General features: G+C 43.5%; 1 protein-coding gene across 1 annotated transcript in view; it reads left to right on the top strand.

The window, feature by feature from the left end:
• Window positions 1-387: 387 nt before the first annotated feature.
• Window positions 388-10706, top strand: part of tspan18b (tetraspanin 18b) — a 36238-nt gene continuing 25919 nt past the window's right edge. Inside the window, exon 1 of the mRNA XM_030426894.1 lies at window positions 388-797. The gene's annotated coding sequence lies outside the window, so the exon portion shown is untranslated. The remainder of the gene's footprint in view (window positions 798-10706) is intronic.

Below are 10706 nucleotides of genomic sequence, written 5' to 3'. Positions count from 1 at the left end.
TAGGAAAATTCGATTGTAATAACTGGGTTTCAACCCATAGAGGGCAGTCACACTTACATTTTTACTACAAAATAGGCCAAATTGAAATACTTCAACTAAAATGTCAAGAGTTGGACCAGAATCACTCAGCAACACTACTTCATACCCAAATACATTGGTTTTCAGCAGAAAAAAGTGGTTTGGGGGTTTAGTTGCTCTTTAAAATAAGCTAAGTTACTGAGTGAAAAGTGGGAGCTAGTTTTTCCAACTGTGTCACAAGAACTAACGGTTAATTCCCATGATGCTTCACTCTTTTATAACGGTTAACTTTCTGGATAAGCTAGCTAACCTGTTAGCATCACATCATTTTCGGTGTTAAAAAGCATAATTTCTGCCACACTGAGTTTGTGTTTCTCACTCTCAAAACAACGCAGCGGTGACGATGGAGAAGGTAAACCGGGAGGCGTGTGCTGTGTGTTCGGAGGAGAGTCTCCGCCCTCCGGAGCCGAGCAGCCTGCTGGATGAGCCGCTCTGCTTTCAGCCACTTCACAAAACTGTTTGCATACCAGACTCCCCTCAACACTGCGTGCCTGTCCGAACTGGGATCGCAGAAGTCGGAGCGGTGGATTTTATCAGTCGGACTCTGCGGAAAAAATCACCTCCTTGGACATCCCAGCTGAACGACGTTATTTTTGTTTTATTTTAACACTTACCTCCAGCAGTCCCAGTTCTCCTGAGATCCGGCTGCTCACTGACATTTTTCGCAGGGAAACAGCTTGTCACAGCCTGAGGTTTTCGGCACCGAGCTGCGCTTTGAGGTAAGAATACGCGTCTGTAGCTCTGTTTAAAAGTGTCTCCAACTTAAATGTGTGTGGAAAAAAAAGAAAGATCTCAGCTTAAATCCCCCTCGCTTTGTTTTTGTGGTTGAACGGGCTCATTATTTACAACCGCGCGTCTAATGGGCGATGTTTGATTTCTGCTCACTTTGTTGCTGCAACTTACATTTTCTCTGCTCAAATGAGGCACAGAGACCAATAAGAGAGAATTTAAAATGAGGCTCGTCCTTAATTGTTTAAATCTGAGTTAACCTCAGGTCAGGTCCGTGATTTGTTTTTTCCTTTGAGGAATAAAATACACCATCACAGAATACCCGCTGGTGTGTAACTGTGCCACAGATCAGCCTGTGATTTGTGGTTTAATAGGCAGTCTACAGATAATAGTGGGTTAGAGTATGAGAAACCTGACATCAGGGGAAATCCGGGCCCGATGTGTGTCAGTCTCCGAAGCTGGCATCCTTCCCACGGGGGTGCAGCCATAACCGAGGAGGAGGCTGTCTGTCGAGATGTATGGGGTCACCAGATGGATGTCTCTGACGGCGCTACCTTTTGCTGCAGGGCAGGAGTTCACTGTCAGTTTGCATTAATCACTGGGATACATCATCCCAAACCACCTCATCCTTCTCCCTCTGTCTGATCTCTCCACTGGAGCGAACATGACACATTCAAGAACACACAAAAACTCAATACTCTGTTAACACACTTTATTATCTGGTACCGAGCGCGTGACCTCAGAGTGAATTCGTTTTGATGTCATCGCTCAAAACTTTGGACTCCCATCAGCTTGAGAAAGTGCAGATTCAGAGTGAAAAAAGTTAAGTTAATATTGGTCGAGTTACAGTAACAGCTGGAAATCAGGTTATAATCAGACCTGGCCCCCAGGAAAGTGGCTCCAAGGGACCTATTAACACACACCGGTGTCCAGGTGAGAGTGCTATGCAGGGTTTTTTTGCCTCAAGTTAAAGTCACAGCCATTTGCTCCGGCTCTCCGTCTCCCTCAGGCTGGTACAGAGTGTCAGGAGGGAGTAGAGAAGCATCATATCGCAGTCAAGCAGGCTTGGACGGACTGACAAATCAGCTCCTGTCATGATTAATGAGCTTCTGCTGCTGTACTGCTGCATCATGTAAAGATTTCTCTCTCTTTTTATTTTTTGGTTCCAGACTCTCCAAGCTAAGTGATTGAGAGTTAAGAATCTGTACAGAGGGGAGCACACAAACTGGAAACAGAGGCGTGTTTGTTTCACCATGTTGTGGGTGAACATTTGCCTTGTCAAAAAAAAAAAAGAAAAAAAAAAAAAGAAACAGTAGTATTGATGCTTTTGGAGCAGCTGCCAACACGGATGACTAAACTCCGCCTGAAGCCTTTCTCCCCTCAGCCTGATTCACATGAGTGTTGGGAAATAGTTTTGTTGCTTTCAGACACACAAGCGATGTCGGCAGGATTAAGTACAAATGCAAACAACTGGGTTTGTAAAACCCACAGTGTAATTTACACGGGGAATAAAAGGTTAGCAGCAACAATGCGGAGGATAGCAATTAGGAGGAAGCACGATTCAGTGGATTCAAATCTCCTCCGAGCCAAGCTGCAAGCTGGTATTTATTCCGCCTACAGACACAGAGCACCTGGTGTGAGACTTGCCACTGGTGATCAGTGCAACTCATTTTAATAGTGCCTCTGATAATGTGTTGCTCTTAATCACAGGTTCACACTGCCAGCGATGAAGCGAACAGCAAAAACAAATGAATAGCAAAGGAAGTGTCAGATAGAGACAGTGTGTCTGTGTGTATGTGTGTGTGTGTGTGTGTGTGGTTGAGTTCACTGCTCCTCTACCACCCAGTCCCTGGCAGAGCTAGAAAAGTGAGAATTGCAGTGTATGGCAGCTCCTGCTGAGAAGGACGGGGTGACTGACTTGATGCCGACTGGCCTGGCAGTGCACCGCTCATTAAGGGCTTGAAATTAATCAATCTGCGGTTCCACATGGTTGGGTGCCTCAGATTTCTGTCTCTCCCGTCCTCTCACACTTTCAGTCTTTCTCTTTCTTTTCCTTGATATCGGCTGATATGCCTGCAGATGAGACTGCCGCCTGTGTCGGCCGGTGATTTGATCACTGGCCCTGATTTTTTTCATCCAGCCTGACCACAACCTCCCTCCACCTCCTCTATCTGTCTCCCTCAGTATCATCTCATCTATTATTCCTCCTTCCTCTTTTCCCCAATCCTTTCTCATCTTCCCTTTCCTCATCCAGCCTGCAAAGCACGTCTGTATCCATATCGATGGGTTCAGAGCAGGGAAAACGAGGCAGGGTCATCACTCTACACTCGCTTTCCCCTGTATCAGCCCCACTACAACAGCAGTGGTCCGTAGAGAGCCTGGAACTAAATGGAGTATCTATTGGCTCAATGAGAAAATTGCTTTTTTCGATTGCTAGAGGACCCTTCATTTAATGTGTGTGATGCAGAGGCCTCGGCCAGTAATGGGTTCAGCATCTTTGTTGTCAGGAGACATGAGAAAATGAAATTTGCTTTTCAGCGGGCAGAAATAATTTACTCTCACAATGGTGTATTTTTCATCAGCCGTTTTAGAGCCATGAAGGTGTATGTTGTTATTATATATGTCTGCGCTGTGTTGTTGTGAGTGTCGGCGACCCAACCCTTTGACTGCTTGAGGGCAGTTTTAGCTATGGATCAGAACCTTGCTCGCATAAAAGCGGCCTGGCTTTGGGGCCTTCTCAAAGTTGGATTTTTAGTTGTTCATAAGGGGGTTATGTTGGAACTATAAGGCGTCCTCAAAAATCTAACTTAACGGCGGGGCTTCGGCATCACAATATCCTCGCCTTCTTCTTGCAGATTTTCTGGGAATTTGGTTAAAATTTAGACAACATTTGAATTGAAACTCGGCTTTTTCTCTTTTAAGTTTCTGATGCAAGCTTAAGAAAGACTTGGTCAGAATAAAGATGGAACAGTTTCACACTCAGTAAACAGACTTTGTAATGGGACCGTTCCGTTGTTGCTATTTATTACAAGCAAAGTTATGGTCATGATAATTTAAGCATGAAACGGCCTGACCACATAAAACACATATGTCGAGTGTTGAGGTAACGCTATCAAGGGGTGAAATCTGATGCTGCAATGGAAGCACTTCACTTCTACCCATTTATAAGCAGTAGATAAACACACAGCATATTGGTAATAACACATTATAGTGTAGTTATACAGAGTGAAGTGTTTATTGATGTGTGGTATTTGTATATCTCCTATGAAGACATATTTTATTTGAAAACAACTGTGTATTATACACTACAGCACTTAAAAGGACTGTATCGACAGCTACACTATAGTGTGTTGTAAACCAGTTATTAATTGTTTTTATGCTGCTTATAAATGCTAAATAGGGATGGGCTAAAGCGTTAAAGTGTTACCTATGAAACTACAAATGAAAAGTTGTAGATCGTAATTGTTGGACCCAGCTTTAGATCAGCTTTAGATTAGCTTTTGGTCACTTAGGAACACGAGAAAATGCTGATTAAACCTGTAATGTAACACACATTCATGCATTCCGATGGCCCTTGCGTGTCTCCATACGGGCCAGGAAGTGGATGACCTAATCATGGGGCAGCTGGCGGCCCCAGAGTTCAGCGAGAGCAGGAAGCTGGGGGGCCTCTCTCCGCTGACACTTCCTTTTTATCAGGAGGAAGCAGGCCGGCTGTTTGTGCTCAACTCAAGAATTCTTTGTGCTTATCTTTCGTTCGCCCTATTTCCCTCAATAATGGCGGTGCTGAGCAGGTAATGAGGTAAAAGGTATGTATTCGACAAGCTGGGCTCGGCAGATAGTGGGCTCTCCAACAGGCTCACGGCTTGGTAGGCGCTTAGTTGAGGGTACACTCAGCACCGTCTTGGGATGTTCAAATCAAATCTATCTCAAAATCCCCCCCAGCCATCTTCTCCCCTGCATAATGTTTTCAGAACTAATAAACCGTGCCACTCGGGTGTCCATTAAAAGCTGCTGGTGAGGACCCGCTGGTCATTACACAGAGCAAAGACACTCGGTAAATCCCTGCGCCTTCGCCAGGAGGCTTCTTCCTCACCTTGTGCTCTTTTCATCCCCCAGATGTAGTCAAAGCTCAGAGAGGGGCTTAGGCTGGCCAGGGAGTCTAGCACTGATAGGTATGTGACATGGGGCTAACGTGTGGGGAGATTACCTGCCTGGCTTTAGAGAAGCTGGAGGACAACTCTGATCCACTGAATGATGCTGAAGTTTAAGCACATTGCGGCTCGAAAGAAGAAAGAAAAAAATATATGGCAGATACCCACACATCTTTTGTGCTTTATGTGTGTAAAATGGAGGCATTTGTTTTTTGTCCGCCAGATGAATGACTAGTGCTTTACTAAGTTCAAACAATAGTGCCGGGTTGACTCACATTGAGTTCATTGTTGGCACATTGGGGAGGAGGAAGCTGAGTGTTAATCAAGTAGCACCAGAGAGGAAGAGCTCATTTCATGGATGTGTGGTTGTTTTCCACTGACTGCCTAACACTGCCGCTTCACAATATAGATGATGTTTAGTGCCAATGTTGACATTAATGGATAAAGGAGGAAGAAGACTTCTTGTTTTGTGCGTAAATTGCTTGGTTGCAGTTAAGGCTTTTAATAAAGCCTCCATGTTCAGAGGAATCTTCTTTTTTTTTTCAAAACAAACGAAGGCTTGTGTTTGTGAATCACTGCAGGAAAGAAGAAGATGTGTCATGGATAAAGGAAATCACTGTTGTCTTTAATTTTCAGAGTTCATACTGTGAATAGAGTCCATGCCAGGGGCTGCAGCACGGTTCTCCATCCAAACAGAAGCCAACATGCACAGGTGTCATCCAGAGAGGCTGTTTTCTTTTACAGATACTGATTCAAATACTGTCAAGTACTGATTCGAGTTTTTTTGACTCAGAGCACAGCACATGTTGCCGAACGCATTAGAGCTGAATAGATAAATCAGTTAGCCAATTAGTTGATGAACATCTTGTTTGAGTGTTTCAAGTGTTTCTTCAAAGACATAAGATGGAACATTTACACATTGACATGTATAAAAACGAGTAGACATTTGTCATATATGTTGCTGTGTTGTGCACTTAGATTGTCCCAAATGCTTCCACCTTGATTAATCTTAATGCAAGGTAATGGAGCGATTGATTTCCCTACAACTTTGGGGAAACAACAGATGATGTGATGGAAAGAGAGGAAGAAAGATGGGCAGTGTGACTAAATGTAATGTGAATTCTACTTGGATACATGACCTTGAGTGTGACCTTATCAGCCTGAGTCAGCCTGACAGATATATTTTCATGGTTGTTTAATAATGAAGATAAGGACTCAAGAGATCCAACGCCACCACATCATCAAATGTCTTTTTCTGTTTTCATTGTTTTGACTGAGACAAACATACAAGCAGCACAAAGTATTCGTTTTCTTTGTTTTAAATTATGGTAAATTGAAGCTCTTTGAGTGTTTGGACTGAACAAAACAAAAAAGCCCTCTCCTCATTAAACCCTTTTCCGAGTAAATCTGCAGTGATGTTTACATGTAGTGCTACAGAAGTGACAACAGTCTTCACTAATGACAAGGCGGAAAACCCATTGTTCTTTATTTGGGCCACTGTTCTACTCGTCTTTGGCTTTTTTTCGGGAATGGTACAACGAGCCGATCTCAGCCCAGATCTGTTTTAACAGCCTCTCCCTGTGACTCATTGGGCCTAATGGTTCTCCCGTCTCCTGACTCAGGCATTTTTCTGAAAAAAAAAAAAAAAATGGGACTCTCTCCCAGCTTCTGGTCTTTCTCTTTTTCTGTTGCCCCAGCCACGACTGTGTCCCCGCTCTCTTCTACCCCACCCTTCTCCCCTCTTCCCTGTTCCCAGATTCTCCTCCTCGAGTGCTCCTGCTCTTTCCATCCTGGAAGTTTCTGGAATAAGAGAATATAATGCCCTCATTAGTCATTGGGGGCTTTTTCTTTAATGTGCCCTATTTTATTACATCTTCAGCTCTGCATTTTTTTTTTATTTCCTCTGCCTGAAGGGGATCTGAGCCCCCCTTTGGCTATCCTGTTTATTTATAGTCACTGACGACAGGCTACACAGGATAATGTGGTATGATAATTGTTACTCGCAAATACAAACACACGCGCTCTCACCACAAATTGATTCGGTAATTTAGAGAGCACAGATTATTGTAGGGATGGCCAGTAGGTTGTTAACGATGACCCAGATAATTAGCCCATTATCATTTTAAACCAATTAAATACATGTCAGGTGTTGGAGTAGGGTGTTAGCTCATTAACTCACTTTCTCCCGTTCAGATGACGATTGGAAGTTGTGATATGAAGCTGAGACGGTGGTCTTTACGTCATACGTATGGACACAGGGCAGACTATTAGTTGGCATACATAACGTAGTCTTGGCTTTTCCAGTGCAGCTGAATTACAGAGTGCCTTCCGAAGAGATTTATTTTGGGTGTGCGTCCTAGTCTGCTAATAACACTTTGCCGTTCCAGTCGGTGATAACCGCGCTAACCTCAAATACACAAATGTACATGAAGCTCTCCCACACACCCCTGCAGTCTGGGTGCTGCTGGCAGAACTCAACTGGAAATGCGGTTGTTTTATATTTACTCTATATAGAGCTCATATCTGCCTGAATCTAGGCTAAATGTTTTGCATCCAACTGGTAAACAATGGCGCAGAAAAACCTTAGTTGAGCAGACTTTTCTTTACTTTCTGAACGTGAACGTTGTAAACTTCAGTAGACGTAACTGGGCTAATGTGATGCTCCTTCTCCTTTCTTGTAGTCTGATTATGTGCATTTGTATTCAAATATCATGCCAATATGTGAGTAAGTTGTTTTTAAAAAGCCCCAGCATTTTTCTTTCTGCTAGCCTGGCTGCTTTCTGCTGCCTTTGAAGCCCACACACCTTGTCCATAACGCTGCTCCCTGCAGCTGCAATGGAACAACAGCGATGTTACAGTCCCTCCCACGGGGCGAGACTCGCCACAGGTCCATCAGACATATGGGCTCCTTGTCAGCCTCCGCGGCATCAGAGGGACAGATCACTGTTTGATTTTAAAAAAATCCACAGCGGGTTCGGACTTCTACCTGGGAAAGCTTGGGGGAGCAGCGGGCTAATGATGTCTCTCCCACCAGGATCAGAAGCCTCAGAGAAAGACGCTCGTGTTTCATTTCAGCTTGTTAGGAAGAGAAAATCTTCAGAACATATAAACTAGAAGCAGTGTAGGTGAGGGCCAGCTGTCTGTTTGCATTTAGAACCTCTCTTGTGGTTCGCCTTGCTTGTATGATAATGTTATCTCACCGGAGGTTACGCCACATAAAGTCCTCTTGTGTTAGAGTGCAGGTGTGCTTTTATCTGCAGGATCTGGTGTGACTCTTAGGTGTCATTTTGTTTATTGCCAACAATCACACCATTTGACCATGTGGAGTTAAAAACAGAAGCACAAAGGGATGCTGAACTGTCAGTGATAACTGACCCATTTACAGAGCCTATTTAAGGCGGGAATGTCATTATTCCATCTCTTCAAGGTCCGAACATGGGATTAGGAGGCATTTATGTTCCACCTTTAAGCAAAGGTGGTAAGAGACTGTAAACATTTGTGTGCCCACCAGCGGAGAACTTAAAAAGCAGCAGGGATGATAAATTATTGTTATTGCTATGTTACGCCATTGTTTTAATTGTTTTGAAAGCCTAGTTGCCAGGATAAAATGTAAATATGTACATACCCAAGGCTACATGCCATGTTGACATTGCATGTTCATTACCTGACTTTCATGTCAGGAGGTAGAGGGGATGGTTTTGGAGTTAGAGGCGACAAGAAAGCCATGCCAGTGACCGCTGTTCGAGATTCCAACATTGTAAATGCAACATGGCTGGATATTTGTAAGGAGCCCTCTGGACAATTTTGTAGTCGTGTTAATGGCAACAATAATCAGATATAAACTTATCTGCAGATTTGCAGAAACATACATTGCCAACATTTATTCTTGTGATTGGGTCGCAATTACATCATGACGTCTAAAATCACACACTGATGCAGCATTATGTTGCTTGGTTCAGAGGTAAAATGCAAAGCTAGTGAAATGAATGGTCTTCATTGCAGCAGTATGGAGGGTTCTCGCTACAAACAGGGCTACTGTAGCTTTAAAGCCACTTCAGGTCATTGAAGTGACCCGGAGCGGTATGCATGAAGACGCAGTGATGGTTCTTGGACGACTTCCCTTCGTGCTCCTTACGGTGATGAATTTCCTTGTCTGAAACAGCCTCCACATGTCTGACTGAAAAATAGCCTTCGCCTTTTAACAGCAGATCAAATGTACATGTTGTAGACATTTATTTTTACTCCTCAGAGGGGAGAACAATTAGACAGCAAAGACTGAGCGCCTCGCTGCTTCATGATTTTTTGATGGTGCTTTATGAAATTTTTAGCCCACCGCCACTTTAAAAGCGCGCTACTCGAGACAGCATTCATGGGTCACTGAACTAAAACACGGCCTCTGTCCTTTGGGCAAACAGCCGGTCAATGCCAGCCAATGTGTTACGGCCACAAGCGAACCACACTGCCATTACTATGGAGGGGAATGTGCTGCATTTTATAATCTCAGTGGATCGACTTCAGTGCTTAAGAAGCCATGGTTTTCTAAGAAGAAAGGAGCAAAAATAGATATGAGGTGGTATTTTCTTTGCTGTAAAATTTCTTTGCTAATAGTTATTAGGGTAAACACATGCACACCATGAAGCATAATTCCCCTTTTCCTTAATCCTTACCTCGCTGCGTCTTCTTTTCTTTGAAGCTTTGGGGGAAAAAAGGAGAATCCACTGCAGAGGAAAGCTCGCCACTGTTTAGCCATTTGAAGTGTATTAAAGGAGTTTGATATTTTCATGAAAATGTATTTCTGTCCCACCATTTCTGAATCCAAGGATCACCTTCACATGTGTTTGTCAGAGATAGCACAGGCACGGCAGGTGTCTCCAGTATGTGAAATTAAATTGGCTGCAGTGTTCATTGATTTAAGCATTCAAAAGAAAAAAAAAAAAAAAGGAGTACAGATGCTCTTTTCTTTCAGTCGAACATCAGATGATCTTGGACGGCTTCCTGCTGATTTTTCACCTGTCCCACGTCTGGATGACAGGCCAGCACTAAAGTCATCCAAGCTGATCTTGACCACCTGGGTGTGACGCTCAACACTGTGGAGTGTTTTGAGGAGAAAAAGTAGACAGCTCAGGCGTTTGTCCAAGAGCTTGTGCCCTGGAGAAACTTGCACAGATCATGTTTCACGATAACACTTGGCAAGAGTCGGATCCCATGTGAAATGCCTTAGCACCAAATGTTGAAGCCAAAGTAATTTTGTGGGTGTCTCTGAAAAACCCCTGGAAGTGTAGAAATTATTCTGGCTTTATCTGTCGAGCCATACAGTGAAAAAAAAGAAATCTGTCCACTTAACTGGTGGCTCAGCAGCTGGTGGCTGCAAACTGCCGCTTTAATTGGACAGATGACAAAACAGGATTGTGCACAGACGATAAAATGGATTTATGACTACTTTCTTTAATACTTAAATAAAATTTAGTCTCAGTCAATAACCGGATATGATCTCATATTAACTCACCACATTAAAATGATGCACAAAAGAAACAATGAAGGAGGAGGAAGCCAATGTTGTGAGCAATTACCAAAACCACTTTCGTTTATCTCTGCAGGCAGTTTGGAAATGGACAAGCTGCTTTTTTTTATGTAATAAGGAACAGATGGCCAACCTTTTCTTATTCTCAAAACATCTCTGGATGAGCTTTCCATACATTTGCCACATCTAGAGCAAGTCCCCCACCTCCCCCCTTTATAATCCACCCT

This window comes from Sparus aurata, chromosome 8, assembly GCF_900880675.1.
Source record: "Sparus aurata chromosome 8, fSpaAur1.1, whole genome shotgun sequence".
NCBI lineage: Eukaryota > Metazoa > Chordata > Actinopteri > Spariformes > Sparidae > Sparus > Sparus aurata.
Note: the sequence above shows the minus strand (reverse complement) of the source record. Positions and strands in the feature narration are given on the sequence as shown.